The sequence below is a fragment of the Chelonia mydas genome, chromosome 11, assembly GCF_015237465.2.
Source record: "Chelonia mydas isolate rCheMyd1 chromosome 11, rCheMyd1.pri.v2, whole genome shotgun sequence".
Lineage (NCBI taxonomy): Eukaryota > Metazoa > Chordata > Testudines > Cheloniidae > Chelonia > Chelonia mydas.
Window position 1 is genome coordinate 26,788,874 of NC_051251.2, and position 17,232 is coordinate 26,806,105.

Below are 17,232 nucleotides of genomic sequence, written 5' to 3' on the forward strand. Positions count from 1 at the left end.
TTTTTCTGTAAGGTCTCAAACCCTTTCTGAGCCATAATGATGTTAAAATGAGCTTAAATCCAGTCCACGGCTAGGATGACATCTTATTATATGTGTTAGTGTCAAGATTCCTTCCCCACTCTGAACTCTAGGGTACAGATGTGGGGACCCGCATGAAAAAAACCCCTAAGCTTATTTTTACCAGCTTAGGTTAAAACTTCCCCAAGGTACAAACTATTTTATCTTTTGCTCTTGGACTTTATTGCTGCCACCACCAAGAATCTAACAAATATATAACAGAGAAAGAGCCTGCTTGGAAATGTCTTTCCCCACAAAATCCTCCCAAACCCTACACCCCCTTTCCTGGGGAAGGCTTGATAAAAATCCTCACCAATTTGCATAGGTGAACACTGACCCAAACCCTTGGATCTTAAGAACAATGAAAAAGCAATCAGGTTCTTAAAAGAAGAATTTTAATTGAAGAAAAAAAGTAAAGAATCACCTCTGTAAAATCAGGATGGTAAATACCTTACAGGGTAATCAGATTCAAAACATAGAGAATCCCTCTCGGCAAAACCTTAAGTTACAAAAAGACACAAAACCGGGAATATACATTCCATTCAGCACAGCTTATTTTATCAGCCATTTAAACAAAACAGAATCTAACGCATATCTAGCTAGATTACTTACTAAGTTCTAATATGCCATTCCTTTTCTGTTCCTGGCAAAAGCATCACACAGACAGAGAGAACCTTTGTTTCTCCCCCCCGCTTTGAAAGTATCTTGTCTCCTAATTGGTCATTTTGGTCAGGTGCCAGCAAGGTTATCCTAGCTTCTTAACCCTTTACAGGTGAAAGGGTTTTTCCTCTGGCCAGGAGGGATTTAAAGGTGTTTACCCTTCCCTTTATATTTATGACAGTTAGCATTTCAGATTCAATTACACAGTTGTCAAGGTTAAGTACAACTCAGTGATAATGTGGCCTTCAACTGCAAACTGCAGCTGATTATCAGCCCTCAAAATATCATACCGTTTTGCAGAAGGGCTATGAAATAAGTATTGAAGTATTTTTAAGATGTGAGGGCTCAGTTCAACATCTACTGAAATCTTCTCATTGACTTCATTGGGAGTTGGATCTGCTTCTAAGCCACGGATGGCTAGTGCCCGCTAGCAGTGGTTGGGGGTAAGTGGTAGGAGAATTCCTACATATACATAGGATACTTTGATTTTCACAGCGAAATGCTGGGACATGTGGCACATGTGGGAGAAGGGTGTTATGGGAGCAAGGAGAGGCATGTGGCAGGGTTCTGGAAGCTGGGGAGGGGAGAGAAAAGGATGCTTACTGCTCCCAGCACTCACCTAACGACTCAGAAACTTCCCTTGACAGCTACTCGCAATCATCATACTCAGACCCAAACTTTTGCCCACCAACATGTGGTCACCCAACACCCAGTCTTCTCACTTGGTCTCTCAGTCAGCATTATCTTCTCACCCAATTACCATCAACTATCCATCCTCACCCAATCTCCAGCCCGGTCTCTCACCTCTGCTTACAAACTCTCACTCTATTTGTCTCTTCTGAACCAACCTTCTACCTCTCTCCCTTACCCACCATTTTCTACAAGACCACCTCCACCAGCTCCCTCCAGTCCCACTGCTGGCACAAGACCCTGCCTCCCACCCCTGCCAGTTGTCTGCTAATAATCACATTCTAACACCCTACACTCTCTCCACTTCTTTATTGTGACTCTCCACATCCCCCTCCACTTCTTCCTGAACACAGAGTATCTCCACTAAACCGCTCAGCTGCCTCCATTCAGTTCCCAGCTACAACCAAACCTAGTCTCCCTCAACACCATTTCCTCTGGCATGAAAGGCCATTTTGAATAAATTGGGGGAAATATTAGCTAAAAATAATACACACTTATATAACTGAGACCAAGGGTAGATTTAAAAATACATTTTCAATCTAGAATTATTGGTCTCTGATATTTGGTATTTTTATAATATTTTATTTTGTTTTCCTTCAATTATTTCTTTATTTAAAGCCTTGCATCTGAACTCTGTTTAACATCTGCTAGTGCATCATGCATGTTCAGCCACAAATTGCAAAGGAAGGCTGATTGTACAGTATCAAGGTAAAGGGAAGCATCATAACTGTTTCCTCCACTGTTTCTTCCATTCACCTTCCTGATTATGAAGATTAATCTCTTTATATTGGGACATTTTGAGGTGCATCTTAACAAGACATACAGGGGGACAAACTTTCAAGACCTTTTACAATCTATTAGTTTTGTGTAGTTTGTGCCAATGGTAGCCTCCAGACTAAATTCACACACAACTAGAGATGAGCCTTAGATACAAATTATGGATCTGGACTGACACACCCCCAGATGTTCAGGGTTGTTCAAATCCAAGATTTAAGTTTGGTCCATTATGTAGGTAGTGACTAGCTGCAGACCTCAAATCTGGATTTAGCCAAGTTTTGGTTCATCCAAAGAGTTTTAGTTCATCCCATCACTACATACAAAATGCCAGGAATTCATATGATGGTCTTATATTAAATTTGTTATATGCATTTTACACAGGAAAATTCAAGAGACATTGCTATACCATTACTATAACTCCATGAGAGCAATCATTTAATGTCCATGGTGTAGTGAGACCTCAATTAATAAATTGAACTCATTGACTAAATAAGACTTCTTAGTATGCATGAAGTTATTTTTACTTACATTTAAAATACAGGTTTCAGAGTAGCAGCCATGTTAGTCTGTATTCGCAAAAAGAAAAGGACTAACAAATTTATTTGAGCATAAGCTTTCGTGAGCTACAGCTCACTCATTGGATGCATTCAGTGGAAAATACAGTGGGGAGATTTATATACAGAGAGAACATGAACACTGTAACACCCATTGTTTCATGTTCTCTATGTATATAAATCTCCCCACTGTATTTTCCACTGAATGCATCCGATGAAGTGAGCTGTAGCTCACGAAAGCTTATGCTCAAATAAATTTGTTAGTCTCTAAGGTGCCACAAGTACTCCTGTTATTTAAAATACAGCTAAGAATCAGGATGTGTGTGTGTACGTGAGTGCATGCATGTGTGCACGATTTAACAAACCAATTAGATATCAAGTTGCTGGGCAACTGAAGGGGATGCATTTTCCTTTGTGAAAATAATGAAGTTGCTGGTTTAAATATATATTTCTGTTGGGGAAAGCTGGAGAGTGTGTCTGAGACACAAAACTGAATCTTATCCAAAACTTTTCAAACACATGGAAAGTTGTTTCATTTTTGATTCAGGTCAGGAAATGGACGGTGGTTCATATCAGTTTTTTATAAAGACCAAACCGGATTTCTAGTTCCCAACTATACAGCATTATACTAATATTATGCGGAGTTTTCCCAAATGGAGTTTGGTTTTTAGGATGTTTGACACTTTGCTTAAATATATGCTAGAACAATTTTTACATTGATGCTGCAAACATGAACTCATGCTTGATCCAAAGTCAATGGGAGTCTTTCTGGTAACTTCAGTGAGTATTTGATCAGGTCGTAAAGTATATTGGCACCTTAACACCTTTAAAAATCAAGCCTTTACTCTGTACTAAAGTGAGAGGTCTCAGTGAAGAAGGTGTAGCAACCCCACTGACTATGCACTACTCACATAAGTAAAGTTGATACTTAGAATTCTTGTAAGAGACTTAGTCCAGGTCCTGGTTGGTGGGTGGGGAAGCCCAGCTAAAGCTACATAGCTTTAATTTTCCAGGTGAACTATAAGGCTGTTACATTTCATGCATATCTTCATAAATGTGCATCTGAGTTTAGTTATATAATGGGCTTTCATTTCAAAAAGTTAACAGTGAAACTTACAAAAGAGATTGGCCCATTCTAAAACAATGCCTTGCCTTGTAGTATGGTACATTGTATATGCACGTATGCATCTATCAAAGGAGACTGGCCTTGGTTACAAAGTTCCTGCCCCACACTGTGTGGCTTCGTAAGGAAATGAAGGTTTCTGTGAACTATCTTTTGGACAACGGAAGAAACAGTAAAGACCATGACAGTGTTCTTACTGGACTGAGGTGATGTCCTGAGGAAGGAAGTCAAGAGTCAGTTGGGAGCTTTGGCTATTATTTCCACATTGCCAGGATTTTCACATCAAATCATTGGAACTGTGTTAGGGAACATATAGATAGAGCTAAATGTGCACAAACCCTCGGAAGGTACAAAATTTGTGGTTACTGAAGTACAATAGCTGCAGGAAATAATATCACAGAATGATATTAGTAAAAAAGTGAGCAAAGCTCAGTAATAAACTAAGAAGAGAGACAGGTTTTTATTTGGAAACATTAGGAGAATGTCTAGAAGTGGTGATTTTGCTGCACCTACTTACTTCAGCAGAGACAGGAAGCACAGCTGGAGTTTCTGAGAGTTTTAAATACTCCTTCCAGTTCAGAAGGACAGAAGAGCTGTGGGAAAAATTTGCTATACTTTTTTATTTTCATTTTCTCATTCCTGTGCTCTTCCTGGTTTCAAACAGGACTAGAGGGGGAAGTACCAAAATACCTTGAGAAAGCACATTCTCATGAGATCTCTAGCCCAACCACTACATCCACATTTGGATCTGAATGTCAGGATACTTAAACAAATTATAGTGCTACAATTTTTAACGTCACTCATTTCTAATAAAGTAATTCCTGTGAGTTGCAGATTAAGTCAATGCTGCCAGGTTGCAGCGTTGAAAAATCAGTGTGTTTTGTGTCTGTATGTACTGCTTTGGGACTGGTACATTTGCTAATGATTAGAAAAACAGAGCAGGGACACTACAAGGAAAATACCAGGGGCTACCAAGTACAGAAGTTCAGCTATAATGTGGTCTTTTCAAATCCAGGATGCAATCCAGTAAATGCTTATTTATGTAAGAAGTCTTTACTCAAGTGAATAGTGTTATGCAGTCAATAGCTGTGGGATCAAACCCCTATTTGGCTCACTTAAAAAACAAAAATCAGACAAACAGAAGAAGAAAAGTGAAGTAAAAATGTAGCACTATAAAGACCTGGTTATAAAACAGAAATTCTGGGAAAGGAGTTTAACAATTTTTCCTCCATGTAGTGGGAAAGGCATTTTATTTTATATCAGGTTTTGGGGGGCTTTTGAGCCTAGTTACAATGGATCAGATCATTTTAAATAAGAGTGGCCCCATTCCTGCAAACCCTCACTCCCACGAGGTCAGATTCTGATATCCTAACTCACAATGAATAGTAATGACATTGAAATCAATGGGACTTGGCATGGGGAAAGCTGCTACTCACCAGGAGTAATGGGACAGAATCTGTTACCCTACATAGAGCTGGGTGAAACTTTTCAGACAAAAAAAATGCAGTTTCAGTCAATCTAAAACTATTTGTGAATTTGACACTAATAGTTTTGGCCATTCACAAAGTGGCTGGAGGCAGAGGAGGTGGAGGGATTGGCGCTGCAACCTCTCTACCTCCCCCATAACCTTCACCCCAGCACTTAGGGCACTCATCAGCTATGTGGGGGAATTCAGATTCAAATCTCTGCTCTGGAACAGACGCCAAATGTATTCTTTCAATTTACCAAACATTCATATTTAGTTCAACCTGAACTAATTCACCCCCCCCCCCCCAATTTTTAGGAACTGCCCTGGAATGAAAAACATCAGTTATTCCCCCAGCTCTAAGCATTAGTTGTTTCAATGAATAGAAGAAGAGTTTACAGGATCTAGCCTATATGTGCATATAGGTTTGAATAAAAATTCTATTGCTAAGAGAAGAAATAATAAGACATTTGTAACATCCCCCCCCCTCAGGATATGGGTATATATTTTTATTCCCATTTTACACCTGGAGAAATGAGGCACAAACATTAAGTGATCCACCGAGATTCACTGACGGGAATAGAACCTTTTCTGTGAAGACTGTCTTCACTAGGAATGACATTTTTCATAGTATTTACTAACACAAAGGAGCCTGTACTACATATGAATGGTCTAGTAAAGTAAATGTAGCTGCAATAGAAGGGGTTGAAAATAACATTTACATAAAAATACTCTATTTGATATATTACTTTTAATAATGATGGCAAGTAAAATGGGACTTCTCCCATGCTTATATTTAAGCAGATGCTTAAGGGCTTTGCTGGATCAGGGCCATAAATAGTCAGAATGTAAATGGTGCCTTTTTTAAAATTATAATTTAATTTGGGGCATTGCCCATGCTGTTCAGTGCTTTTCAGCCCTTTGGCACACCAGCTGTCAAACATTCTTGAAAGATTTGTTGGGCTGTTTTCGAAAGATGTCATTAAAATTAATCCCATGGAATCACCTCCCTTTCTCCTTTCTTCCAAATATTAACCACTGTCTCCAGTTCAAGACTCAAGTTCATAAAAATAATACTGAGCATTTTATAAAACCCTTTAAAATCCTTGTCAAAGGTAAACTGGAGTGATTAAAAAAGTGATACCTTTCCAGTGCTCTGGATTTTGTAGGATAATTTATAGGATAGTTTTGTAATATGGACTACTACTGGCAAACAGTTTAAGGAAACTGAGTTTATCTTTTCTTGGATGGTTGGATTAGAAGAGATAAAAGCGGCAAAGAAATCGTTTATCTTTGTTGTAATTTAGTATGAGAAGCAATAAGAGACATTACTAGACTTGCAGTGGAGTACAGAACCACAAGGGATTTAAAGTAGGATTAAAGTAACACAGCTAATTAATTGTAACAGCTGACTTCAGTGCAGAATTTGGAACACCACATTAGCCTAATTCCCTAGCTTTAATATCCTGGGGGGCACACTTTCTGGAACACAACAATATACAAAAGACACTCACCAGGTGGTTAACTATATCTTAAATAACAGTTCTTGGCAGAGATGCTTATAAAATCTAGGTATCAACAGCCACAGATATTGTTAATGAGCATCAGCTGCAATGCATTGTACCGATAGTGTGAACTGCTGACTCAAATGAGAGAATGCTGCATTATGATGGAAAAGATCCACAGCACACAGCTCACTAGAAATACAACGGACATTGGATGATGTGCTCTAAACAGTCATACTATTTTCAGTTTGAAGACATTTGTATTTAAAAGTAGTTGCAGGTCTAATTACACACACTTCTGAGCATACATGTGCATACATGAAAACATTTGGATATAAAAGTGTAGACATGAAACCTAACAGAGGAAAGTTCAGTCCTCAGATCTGCACAGCAGATCTCAGTTCCAATAGTCATAGAATCATAGAAACTAGACAGTAAAATATACTATTAGGTTATCAAATCCATCATAATACCAGTGCAGGTCAGATCTGTGCAGCATATTTCTAATGTTTTGGCAAGTGCAGGGGCAAAATTCTCAAGTGATGGGGCTTTTACCACTTCCCTTGGGAGATTATTCCGCAGCAAACTACATCTCACATATTTCTAGAGTAACAGAAATTCTTCTATTTTTTTTGTTAATTAAAAGTCTTGTTTTCTAATATGAAATGTTCATTGAAATATTATTAAAATTGTCAAAATATTGTTTTTCACAAATATGTACCTTCTTAATACTTTATTATTTTATCAGAAACATTACTGAAAAAATATTGAAATGTTTACTGAATGTTTTGGTTCTGCACTTTCCATAAGCAAAAAGTTTCTATAGCCATTTTGATGTTTTTCAATGATTTCGCAAAAAATAGATGCTAAACGATCGCCAAAAAATTTAAAAAGCAAAAATTGGGTCTAGTTCAAACACTTGAAATGGAAACAACCCTGAAATTACAATAGAACCTCAAAGATTCAAACCCCAGGGTTACGGACTGACCAGTCAACCGGACACCATGTGAAACCGGAAGTAACCAATCAGGGAGCTGCAGAGACACACAAAAAAAAAAAAAAAAAAAAAAAAAGCCATGCAAATGCTGTACTGTGCCTGTATTGCATCTTAAAGGAGGCACATTTGGGCTGTCTGTCCCCATCCCCACACAGAGGGCAGCTACTTACAGCAAGATGCTGGGGCTGCCAGCCCAAGGCAGCTGGAGCCAGCAGAGCAGGAGCTGTTCTGGGGTCTGCTCCATTTTCACTCCTCACCCTCCCAGCAGGGGGATACATTGTTTTTACTCCCTCCCTCACCTGGGAGGGGAGCACACTGTTTTCACACACAGACACCACTGGGAGGAGGGGGACAAGCTTGCAAACTCATGGGGTCGCTGAATAGGGAACTCAGCTGCTGCTGAAACCTGGCCGGGAGTATCAGCTGCTGGATCTGGAGCCTGAACTGCGCTTTGTTCAGAGTTACGGACAGAGTTATGGACAACCTCCATTCCTGAGGTTAACCATGAAGCAGGTGGTTCTGTTATGTGGTGTGTGGTTGCTGGTGAGTATTTGCTTCAGATCGGGGGGCTGTCTGTAAGCAAGGACTGGCCTGTCTCCCAAGATCTGTGAGAGTGATGGGTCATCCTTCAGGATAGGTTGTAGATCCTTGATGATGCGTTGGAGAGGTTTTAGTTGGGGGCTGAAGGTGATGGCTAGTGGCTTTGTTATTTTCTTTGTCGGGCCTGTCCTGTAGTAGGTGACTTCTGCGTACTCTTCTGGCTCTGTCAATCTGTTTCTTCACTTCAGCAGGTGGGTATTGTAGTTGTAAGAATGCTTGATAGAGATCTTGTCTGTGTTTGTCTACTCACCAGCAACCACACACCACACAACAGAACCACTAACCCAGGAACCTATCCTTGCAACAAAGCCTGTTGCCAACTGTGTCCACATATCTATTTAGGGGACACCATCATAGGGCCTAATCACATCAGCCACACTATCAGAGGCTCGTTCACCTGCACATCTACCAATGTGATATATGCCATGATGTGCCAGCAATGCCCCTCTGCCATGTACATTGGTCAAACTGGACAGTCTCTACGTAAAAGAATAAATGGACACAAATCAGATGTCAAGAATTATAACATTCAAAAACCAGTTGGAGAACACTTCAATCTCTCTGGTCACTCGATTACAGACCGAAAAGTGGCAATACTTCAACAAAAAAACTTCAAAAACAGACTCCAAGAAAGACTGCTGAATTGGAATTAATTTGCAAACTGGATACAATTAACGTAGGCTTGAATAGAGAGTGGGAGTGGATGGGTCATTACACAAAGTAAAACTATTTCCCCATGTTTATCCCCCCCATCCCCACTCTCCACTGTTCCTCAGATGTTCTTGTCAACTGCTGGAAATGGCCCACCTTGATTATCACTACAAAAGGTTCACACCCACCCCCCCCCCGCTCTCCTGCTGGTAATAGCTCACCTTAAGTGATCACTCTGGTTACAGTGTATATGGTAACACCCATTGTTTCGTGTTCTCTGTGTATATAAATCTCCCCACTGTATTTTCCACTGAATGCATCTGATGAAATGAGCTGTAGCTCACGAAAGCTTATGCTCAAATAAGTGTGTTAGTCTCTAAGGTGCCACAAGTACTCCTTTTGTTTTTGCGAATACAGACTAACACGGTTGCTACTCTGAAACCTGTCATTAAAGTACATGACCACCTTTTCCTCTCTTCATTTACATTTACAGTGTATGGCTTCCTTCATGTTGAAGTGGATTCCATTATATATATATATATATATATATATATATATATATATATAGGGTTACAGTTTGGTTCAATGGTTTGGTTCGATGGCTCTCGTCACTCCTACTATAAAAATTGTTCCAGCACCTCTGTTTGTTGGTTGAAGTGGCTTTGACAAATTTCTCATGTACAAAAAATTGGAAAATAAAAGTTTCAAAGTTGTTGAAATGTATCACTTTGACATTTTTCAGTGAAAAATTGTGGTTTAACAGTTCAACATGACATTTCATTTGAACATTTAAGCTAATAGTTTTAAAAAGTAAATAAAAATGGTCAAAATTGAAACAAAACTTTTCACAATTATTGAAATGAAACATTTTGATTAACTCAAACCAAATTTTGTTTAGATTTTCAGTTTGCGATTTTTTTTTTTTAGATTAACTTAAAGCTTGAAATGTTTTGAAATGTTGAAAGTTTTCAAAATCTCAAACTTTTGTGGGATGGGAACTATTTCCCATCCAGCTCTGCTTACAGTGGGCCATATTTTTCCTGTTAGTGCAAAACTCAGAAATTAATTTTAAAACCTAGCCTGTTTGGATAATTAGTATTGGTCCAGAAGAGGCAAGGGTCATGGCCTCAGACCTGTGCAGAACTCAGGGATCCATGTGGTACTGGAGAAGTGTGTATCATGGCTATCTGTCAACATGGTGCCTTGCAGCCCCCTCCTCCCTAGCAGAATCGTCAGCTTAGTGTATTCCTGACTGCTTGGCCAAAACTGGATCTCTAGCTCATCTCTACAGTGGGCTGAGGCAGCAACCCAGATCTAAACATCATCAAAGCCTGGGGAAGTTCAGATGTGGGTCTAGATGTGAACTTTCTCACTCAAGCCAATCTTTAATTAAAAGGATGATGGCACTGGGTTACAATAAAACTGGAAGACGAGGTTCAGTAGCCTCCTATCAGAGAAAGAAATGGATAGAAAAGAAACATTTCAGGTGGTGTGTATGGTGAGCAAGTGTTCTTTAGTTCTGTTCTCAATCCAGATAAGGAATGAATAACTTCAGCACATGGCTGAACCCACAGAGCAACAGACTTGTAATGGCACTTGTCGAACAGAGTGATCTTTGATAGTGACCCTGTACTGCCACATAAGAAGGGTGACTTATGCAGCAGCTGCAGGATGTTTAAAATGCCGCCTAAAGCTTAAAACAGCTCCAACATCAGAGGACAAAGCTGGGACTCGCTTAATGTGCTTTTCAATTGTACAGTTCTCAGGCCTCCAAGATAACAAGCTGAGAAGACAATGTCTCTTTGTGCTTTCTTGGAATCCTGACGATCAAGGGTCAAGACCATATGTGGATCACAAAGCCCATGTAGGTTTCTCCTGAGATTCTGCCCTTAGGACTGGAATGGCAAATATTTGCTAAGAGGAACTCCCCTCTCACTTTCCCTTTAGTTTATTCATTAACAAAATTACTTTAAAAATGTAAAAGGTGAACTGTTTTTTTTTTTTTCCCCTTCAAGATGGGTCTTCACTAACTGTGGGGAAAAATCATCTCTTACCATACAGAGTGGGAACATATCAAGCTTCCATAAGAAAGGAGTAGCTATGAACTCAAATATCAGCAAAACCTGAAGAGGTAGGGCTGCCTCCAAACCCTGAGAACCAAACTACAGAGCTAGGTTCACCACCCGATCCTGGCAGATTTTGCACAGTCCTACCTTCTCTGCCCTGTGACAATCCTCTTTGCTAGAGGACAGGCCGTTGAATAGGAACATTTCTTTTTCCAAAGGCAAGGTAGTAGTGTGATGTTCAGCCAGTGGAGTGAGCTGGTGCTCCTGAAGCTCACTACAAAGCAGAGCCAGCCCCCAAAGCTCAGAGCACTGAGGTGGTATTTAGCTTCCAGTACTGTTTTGGGCTTATCTCTGGGGTTTACAGTCAGATTCCGCCAGCTTATCTCCCTATATAGACCAATTAAAATCAGGAGGACTCATTGCAGGATAAGTGCCTACTCAGTGGGTAACGGTGGTGAAGTTTGCATGTAGGTCAACAAAAAAAAATACTTGGATGTATCTAGAGTGCATTAGTAAGTCTAATAAAGACTACAGACATAATTGTTAGGGATGCCATTTGTTTTTTGTGGATTTGCATTAACTCACTTTTCAAAGGTGACAGCAGCAGTGAATTCTTTGAAAATATTTGAGAGGTTTTGGAAAGGCATTCTATGGATATGGGAGGCATGGGATGGATGAGGGCCCAGAGAGAGGAGATAGAGGAAAAATGAGAACGATGAGGCATACAATATGTAGATTCATACATGTCAGATCTATATACACATCTGTGTTTTTAATGGAATTTCTGGCCAATGCATTGCTTTTGTGAAGAAACCCACATGGTATCTGTCACTACTAAGAGAAATACATTAGATGGGAAAGAATGACAGACCCAAACTTGATATCATCCGAAGAATAAATACATGTATATCTAGAAACACATTGCATAGATTGTTTTGCTTCAGAAAACATTCTGAGCCAACTTTCAAAATTCCATTAGCTAAATCCTACCTAAACATGCATACAACATCACATGAAATTTAAGAAGTCAACTAGGATATCATTATAAAAGATGCATTGTGTCGGTAGGAATTTAGAAACTGCTTTCCTCTCCTATTAACTTTTAAAATTATTTATACCATATAAAATTGCATCAGTCACACAAAGAACACTAGAACAAATAAAAGGGAATTCTATTTCATGCAGTACATACCATAGTCACTCTGTGGAATTCAACAGTGCAGGAGGCCATCAGGTCAAATATTGTGGCTGGGTATTTTTGGGATAGTTTAATAAGAATAATATGTCAATATGGGATGATAAGAAATATCATGTCATGCTCCTAGGCACAACTTGAAGAGATCAAGGAGGAATTCCTTTAGCCCTGTGTACAATATTCTACAATTGATTATGTCCATTAAAATAGAGTTTGTGGAACGTGTGTTTCTTTAAATTACTAAGTGCTCTTCTCTTTTGGAGGAGAGTTACAGGACTTGATGGACCCATGGCCTGATCCAGTGAGGAAAATCCAGTGCACTTTTATTCTTAGTCCTGCAGGAGCCATAATGCTGGGCAACCTGAGACTGGGATGGGAATGGGAACAGGAAAAGGAACAGGCTGGGGCAGGGCTTGCAGCATGGTCTGTCATAGCAGCCGGGAAGGGATCTGTTTAGTTGTACAGACAGCTTCCTGGTGTCCCCTCCAGGCTTAAGTAGAGTGCCTGGACCAATCAGGAATCCCACGAGCACTGCCAGTCAGGCTCTCTGTGGGCAGCACATTCTGTGGAGCTTGGGCCCACAAGGCTCAGAGCCTGTCAGTCACTGCTGTACCAGAGCTGCTGGGTGACAGCGTGGATGCAGCAGTTGCTCAGGGACCAGCAGAACTAACTGCTACATTTCTGTAAGGAGCCACACAGGTGAGTATTCTTTCCTCCCTGGCCCCATTCTGTGGGTTTGTCCATACGACAGGATGAACTGGGAGTACACTTTATTAAAATTAACCTCTTCCCCCCCCCCCCCACACCCACCCCTCGCCTTCAGTTCCAGGTTTTTGCTTGCATCAGATGTTGGTTGAAGCAGGCTGGGTGAGCTGAGAATGTATGGAAAAATATCAGTAAATAACCTTTACTTCACCCCCTGGAAGGAAGTAAAGAAAATAATTCTCCCTTCCTTTGACAAGAAGTTATTAGATAGAGGAAGGAAATGAGTTCAGATTGTCACCTGCTCTGCACAATCCAAGAGATTCAGTTAAAGCCATGTCAGTTCCAAACCACTGAGGGGAGGGGCAGGGGGGAACAAAACATCTGTGACAGATGCTTGAAATGAACTGGGATGAGAAATCAGACTTGTGCATTCTCTAGTGCATAGTGAATGTTTCAAAACAGGCTGCTGGGGGAGCTCACTACAGGCCTGATCTCGCAGGGACATATACCTTCAGTGCACACAGATGCCGATCACATTGCTCAGCACATTACAGGAGGCACTGAGCATCTTGCTACAAAATCCTGATTCCATCAACCATATTGGGAGTTTTACCATTGACTTCACTGGAGCCAGGATTTCACCCTCTGTCTCTTTTGGAAGACAATTAGTTTTGCTCACGTGCAATGGTATCATTGTTTACTTCTCATGATCCTAGGGATTTGTTCCACAAAATGTCAAGCTATGCAGTTTTGGCCATGAAGCCTCCCCAACTGAGATTTCTACAGTCTTAAGTGTGATTCAGAAACTGAATGCTTCCACACTGTGCCCACGTAACAGACTTCAAACTTTGGCAGAACCCCCAGATTAGTGCAGCGCATGAAGTTGTGCTTCCACCCACCCCCCCCGGTCCACACACTCCCCACTGTGCCTGTATATATGAAAATTGGCCACACCCTGCATGGACTACTGACTGCCTTCAATGTGTGCTGAGAGAAGAATAACGTTAGCACACTCAGGGAGTGCGCTCTGAGATATTGTCAAAACACTTTTACAGCAAATGAGACAATTGCCCTTAAAGAGAAACATATGTTTCTTGAAAAAAGAAAAGGAGTACTTGTGGCACCTTAGAGACTAACCAATTTATTTGAGCATAAGCTTTCATGAGCTACAGCTCACTTCATCGGATGCATACTGTGGAAAGTGTAGAAGATCTTTTTATACACACAAAGCATGAAAAAATACCTCCCCCCACCCCACTCTCCTGCTGGTAATAGCTTATCTAAAGTGATCACTCTCCTTACAATGTGTATGATAATCAAGTTGGGCCATTTCCAGCACAAATCCAGGTTTTCTCCCCCCCCCCCCCCCCCCCCCCCCCCGCACCACACACACAAACCCACTCTCCTGTTGGTAATAGCTTATCTAAAGTGACCACTCTCCTTACAATGTGTATGATAATCAAGGTGGGCCATTTCCAGCAGAAATCCAGGGTTTAACAAGAACGTCTGAGGAGGGGGCGGGGGTAGGAAAAAACAAGGGGAAATAGGTTACCTTGCATAATGACTTAGCCACTCCCAGTCTCTATTCAAGCCTAAGTTAATTGTATCCAATTTGCAAATGAATTCCAATTCAACAGTCTCTAGCTGGAGTCTAGATTTGAAGTTTTTTTGTTGTAATATCGCAACTTTCATGTCTGTAATCACGTGACCAGAGAGATTGAAGTGTTCTCCGACTGGTTTATGAATGTTATAATTCTTGACATCTGATTTGTGTCCATTTATTCTTTTACGTAGAGACTGTCCAGTTTGACCAATGTACATGGCAGAGGGGCATTGCTGGCACATGATGGCATATATCACATTGGTGGATGTGCAGGTGAACGAGCCTCTGATAGTGTGGCTGATGTTATTAGGCCCTGTGATGGTGTCCCCTGAATAGATATGTGGGCACAGTTGGCAATGGGCTTTGTTGCAAGGATAGGTTTCTGGGTTAGTGGTTCTGTTGTGTGGTATGTGGTTGCTGGTGAGTATTTGCTTCAGGTTGGGGGGCTGTCTGCAGGCAAGGACTGGCCTGTCTCCCAAGATTTGTGAGAGTGTTGGGTCATCCTTCAGGATAGGTTGTAGATCCTTAATAATGTGTTGGAGGGGTTTTAGTTGGGGGCTGAAGGTGACGGCTAGTGGCATTCTGTTATTTTCTTTGTTAGGCCTGTCCTGTAGTAGGTGACTTCTGGGAACTCTTCTGGTTCTATCAATCTGTTTCTTCACTTCCGCAGGTGAGTATTGTAGTTGTAAGAATGCTTGATAGAGATCTTGTAGGTGTTTGTCTCTGTCTGAGGGGTTGGAGCAAATGCGGTTGTATCGCAGAGCTTGGCTGTAGACAATGGATCGTGTGGTGTGGTCAGGGTGAAAGCTGGAGGCATGTAGGTAGGAATAGCGGTCAGTAGGTTTCTGGTATAGGGTGGTATCTATGTGACCATCGTTTATTAGCACTGTAGTGTCCAGGAAGTGGATCTCTTGTGTGGACTGGACCAGGCTGAGGTTTATGGTGGGATGGAAATTGTTATTACCAGCAGGAGAGTGGGGTGCGGGGAGAGAAAATCTTTTGTAGTGGTAAACACCCATTTTTTCATGCTTTGTGTGTATAAAAAGATCTCCTATACTTTCCACAGTATGCATCTGATGAAGTGAGCTGTAGCTCACGAAAGCTTATGCTCAAATAAATTGGTTAGTCTCTAAAGTGCCACAAGTACTCCTTTTCTTTTTGCGAATACAGACTAACACGGCTGTTACTCTGAAACCTGTCATCATGCAAGGCACTGCATTTAGCCGTATGGAGTGGAAATCTACAAACTGCATGAAAAAACTTGTACAAATACAGACAGACATCATCTTCCTTTCCAAATGCAAACAGATGGACATCGTACCAAAAGGACTGAAGGTAAAAAAATCCATTACAATCTACATACCACACAGACTATGCTGACAGCTTGTGCCACACGCTCTCAAAGAAACTGCGGAACCACCTGATCAACATCCTCTACAGCAAACAGGGAAAGATAAAGAATGAGCTCTCAAAAATGGATACTCTCATAAAAAACCAACCTTCCACACAAACTTCCTCGTGGCTGGACTTTACTAAAACTAGACAAGCCATTTACAACACACACTTTGCTTCTCTACAAAAGAAAAAGGACACTAAACTTTCTAAACTACTACACGCCACAAGGGGCCACAGCAATGGTTCCCTCAACCCACCCAGCAATATTGTTAACCTATCCAACTATACTCTTAGCCCAGCAGAAGCAGCTGTCCTATCTCGGGGCCTCTCCTTCTGCCCCTCCACCCCCACGAACATGATACAGTTCTGTGGTGACCTAGAATCCTATTTTCGACATCTTCGACTCAAGGAATATTTCCAACACACCTCTGAACAACATACTAATCCACAGAGACCTCCCTACCAACACTACAAAAAGAAGGATTCTAGGTGGACTGCTCCTGAAAGTCAAGACAGCAGACTGGACTTCTACATAGAGTGCTTCCGCCGACGTGCACGGGCTGAAATTGTGGAAAAGCAGCATCACTTGCCCCACAACCTCAGCCGTGCAGAACACAATGCCATCCACAGCCTCAGAAACAACTCTGACATCATAATCAAAAAGGCTGACAAAGGAGGTGCTGTTGTCATCATGAATAGGTCGGAATATGAACAAGAGGCTGCTCGGCAGCTCTCCAACACCACTTTCTACAAGCCATTACCCTCTGATCCCACTGAGAGTTACCAAAAGAAACTACAGCATTTGCTCAAGAAACTCCCTGAAAAAGCACAAGATCAAATCCGCAGAGACACAGCCCTGGAACCCCGACCTGGGATATTCTATCTACTACCCAAGATCCATAAACCCGGCATCCTGGGTGCGCCATCATCTCAGGCATTGGCACCCTGACAGCAGGATTGTCTGGCTATGTAGACTCCCTCCTCAGGCCCTATGCTACCAGCACTCCCAGTTACCTTCGAGACACCACTGACTTCCTGAGGAAACTACAATCCATCGGTGATCTTCCTGATAACACCATCCTGGCCACTATGGATGTAGAAGCCCTCTACACCAACATTCCTCACAAAGATGGACTACAAGCCGTCAAGAACACTATCCCCGATAATGTCACGGCTAACCTGGTGGCTG